This window comes from Carlito syrichta, unplaced genomic scaffold (genome assembly GCF_000164805.1).
Source record: "Carlito syrichta isolate Samal-C Ts95f unplaced genomic scaffold, Tarsius_syrichta-2.0.1 Scaffold308178, whole genome shotgun sequence".
Lineage (NCBI taxonomy): Eukaryota > Metazoa > Chordata > Mammalia > Primates > Tarsiidae > Carlito > Carlito syrichta.
The window spans coordinates 58,605-63,112 of NW_007252274.1; positions in this window are offsets into that span (position 1 = coordinate 58,605).

The window sequence follows — 4,508 nt, forward strand, 5'->3', positions numbered from 1 at the left end:
TAAAAGATCAAAGTTTTACTTCTTGTTCATACAATGTCCATTGTCCTCTAGAGCAACTTTCTTCTACATTATTCTTCTATTTCAAAGCTTCATATAAACATGTGCCTTGAGGATTGTTGAGACATTGGAAAGCATATGATTTGGTTATTAGCTCTTAAAGATTTCTACCTGGAACTTACCCACTTACTTTCACTCACATTTCAAATTATGAACCAAGTTGAGTTACTACACCTAACTTTAAAGTGTTAGGTAAGTATTATTTTTTCTAATTCCTGGAGAAGAAGGTGAAACAGATTTCAATAAACAGTAGTAAAATATGTTATACAAGGTTATTTAATATAGGGACATTATCATTTTAATAATAATTGTCTCATGATAAAATTAATACATATGATGAAATTTAAGGTATAAATTAACAGTCAGACATCAATAAAGAGCCTTTATAGATCTGAAAATCAAACCTTATATGAACTTTTGTAATTTAGTTATGCATAATACTGGTCTGTCCTTAAAGAATATTTAAGCACAGAATAGGCACCCGAGAAATGCATTGAAATATATTATTATTATGTGAAGTATTATTATTATGTGAATGAATAAAGGATGTCAGTCCACAAATGGAGAAATTTTATTGGTCTTCAGACTTCTTGCCATACTATGATTATTTCCACACTACAAGAAAAGACAAAGTTCTGTATGCCTCTAGGCAACATTTCTGAAGTTTCAGCTACCATTGTCTATGTCTTTATTCAATCCCAAAGAATATAAATTTTCTCCACTCCTGACACTACACACATAACTAAAGAAGGGCTGGCTTTGTAGATGACAGAGCAGAGAATAATGGTTAAGCAGAAATAATTTGCTGTCAGTCTACCTGGGTTTAAATCTGAGTTCTGGATTCTGCGCTGCTTGCATCCTGAGCAGCCTGCATCTTGAGACTAAGGGGTGACCTCTTCATCCTTCTGAAATTGAACATCATTTGCCTGGAGAGAATAATCCAAGTGCAGAATACCAAGACACAGATGCTTCACCCACACACTGAACCAAACACAGATGCATGCAATTGGAGTGAGAGACAGTTTGGGAGCTTGTTCTAGGAAAATGTGCTGGAGCAACCGAACACTGACAGGCCCATGGAAGAACTCAAGGAGGGAGCCTGAGGCAGACTCCTCAGGAAGCAGTGGGGAGAGAATACCCAAAGCCTGGACAGGACTCCAGAGTCTTACCACCAGGTCCCAGGAGCCAGAGACTGGTAACTGCTGGGAAGGGAGCAATAGCTCCCAGCAGAGAAACTGAGCTTTCTCTAATGCCTGGGTAGAGAAGTGCTCCAGGGCAGCCTCTATGGAAGAGCAAAACTGTATCTTGAGAACAGGTGTTGCTCTCTGCATTGCGTTTGTGATGCACTTTGTGACCTCAGAGAACATTGCCCCCAGTGAACAAGTCCTGGCAGGTAATGGCAGATGCAGAATCCTAGATGATCCACCCTCCACCCTGAGCCAGCTGCTGGGTGATAGACACAGACAGCAGAATTGACCAAGAAGAAGGCTGCTGGAGTTATTGGTTTGTTTGTTTGATTATCCCATTTGGTTGCTTTGCTTGTTGGTTGATTTTCTCTTTTCTTTTTTTAAATTCTATTTCTCTTTCTCTTTTTTGTGAGTGTTTTTTTACTGTTTCTTTTTCTATTATTCTTGATTCTTTTTCTTTCTACTCCTTTCCTTTTTTTCCTTCCTTCTCCTCTTTCTTTTCCTTCTTATACCATGCCTTGCACCCAGGGGCTATGCAAGCAATTCATTATAAGGTCACGTTGTGCAAAAACAGAGAGCAAGTCTCAAGTGGTGCATTCACTAGATAGGAAACCTTATGATTTGACAAAATGTTCTGAATCCTTGCAGTCTTCCTCTTCCCCTAGTAAGTGTTCAAAATTGTAAAGAGACTGCACAGTGATCCACACCCAGACCTACTTCATAATTGAATGAACCTGGAGCCCCAGCTCAAAGAAGGGCAAAAGGCAGAGCAAGTATCAGAAGTGACTGCTTCTCTGTTTTCCACTGAGCAACAGAATCAAACAGAAAGGTAGGAGAGCTGTTACAAATGAAGAAAATCTAATGAAGAACTCCTGGTAACCATCAGAACCCCAGCAAAGAGACAGTGCTAGAAAGAACAACTACTGGGGCACAAACAATGGCTATCTCCAAGGACAATGGTATCCAGAAGGTACCTATGGAGATAAGAGAATCATTGAATAGAATGAATAAAAATCAAGAAATGCAAGGTCTAAAATAAAATGAAATTGCAACAGAGCTGGACAAACTCAAGAAACTGTACTTAAAAATAACAGAAATAAAGAACTTCATCCAAGCAATAAATAACAAACTGACGAGAATGGGAAGCACAATTGACTAAGCAGACGAAAGAATTTCATAGCTGGAAGACCAAAATATGGAATTAACCCAATCTATTAAAAATATAGAAAAAAAAACTTAAGAAGAAAGAAGAAACTCTTCAAGAGAAGTGTGAATTTATCAAGAAACCAAACCTATGTCTGATAAGAATACCTGAAATAGAAAGATAAACAGAAAATACCTGGAAATAAGCATTCTATGAGGTCATTCAAGAAAACTTCCCTCATCTGACCAAGAGATGACTATACAAGCACAGGAGACTCAAAGAAACCCTACAAGACATCTTATGAAAGACCAACCCCTAGACACATATTAATTCACCTAACTAAAGTAGTTATAAAATTAAAAATCCTAAAGGCAGCAGGGAAAAAGGTCAGACTATCTAGTGGGGAAGACCAATCAGAATTGCTGCAAACATATCTGAAGAAACACTACAGGCCAGTAGGAATTGGACTCCAATTTTTAAATTTCTCAGAGATAAACAATTTCAGCCAAGAATTTCCTACCCAGCCAGGCTAAGATCAATCAGTAAGGTAAAATTAAAATCCTAACTGGACATCACAGAGAATATGCTGCTCCGTGACCAGCTCTACAGAAGATACTCAAAAAAGATGTTGTGTACAGAAGAAAAAAGAAACAAAAGAAAGACCATATACTTCCCAAGATCACAAAAAAATCACAGAATCAACAGAACACACAGCATACTCACAAAAATGAAAACACACATATATGAACACAAAGGCTAAATGAAAACAAAACAGCTTTCTAAGAGCATTATGTCAGGGACAAACACTCAAATTTCAATAATCAGCCTGAATTCGAATGGATTAAATGCACTATTGAAAAGTCATAGACAGGTAAACTGGATAAACCAGCACATTCTCTTTGCAAAACAGTGTGGCGATTACTAAAAGTTCTAAAAATCAGCCTTCCATATAACCCCACAATCCTCCTACTAGGAATATACTCAGAATAACTCAAATCACTCAATAAAAAAGATACCTGTACATGTATGTTTTTCGTAGCATTGTTCACAATAGCAAGAACATCAAACCAACCATGCTGCCCATCAAAAGAGGACTGGATTTAAAAAATGTGGTACATATACACAATGGAATATTACACAGCAATAAAGAAGAACAAAATCACGAAATTTGCAACAACCTGAATGGACTTAGAGTATATAATATTGAGTGATCTTTCACCAAAATGAAGAACTGAGTATCACATGTTTTCATTCATAAGCAGACATTGAACAACTATCATAATACTATAAGAAAGGGATTGACAGTAGTGGGAAACTGCAGGGGTGTGGGGGGGCGAAGGGGAGGTGAGATTGGTAGCAGTGGGAATCTGCCTGGGGAAGGGGGTGCACACCTCATCAACAAGGGTACCTGCACAATGAATATTTGTAAACTTGACCCTAAATTATACCCTACAATTTTAAAATAAAAAATTTAAAACTTAAAAAAAAAGCTTAACCCAATAATTTGCTGTCTCCAGGAAACTCATCTCACCAGAAAGGATGCCCAGAAACTCAAAGTTAGAGGATAGAAAATAAATTTCCGGGTGAACAGATCACAAAAGAAGTCCGGAGTCACAATCTTAATATCAGATAAAGCAACCTTTAAGCTATCAAAATTTTAAAAAGATAAGGAAGGACACTACATATGATAAAAGGTTTGATCCATCAGCAAGAACTATCCACACTAAACATAAATGCACCCAATACAGGAAGACTAGCTTTTATAAAGCAGTTAATAAGTAAATTAAAAAAAAATTACTCTAACACTATCATAGCTGGAGACTTAAATACCTCACTAACAACCCTAGATACATTATTGAAGCAAAATATCAACAGAGATTGGAAACCACAATTTTTCCCTTGACCAAATGGACTTAGCAGATACCCACAGAAAACTCCACCCAACAACCACAGAATATACATTCTACCTCTTACCAAATGGAATGTGCTCCAAGATTGACCACATCCTCAGCCATAAATCAAGTCTAAACAAATTTCACAAGATTTAATTGCTGCCACGAACATTCTCAGATCACAATGAAATGAAAATCAATATCACCACCAACAAAATTCACCCAAAA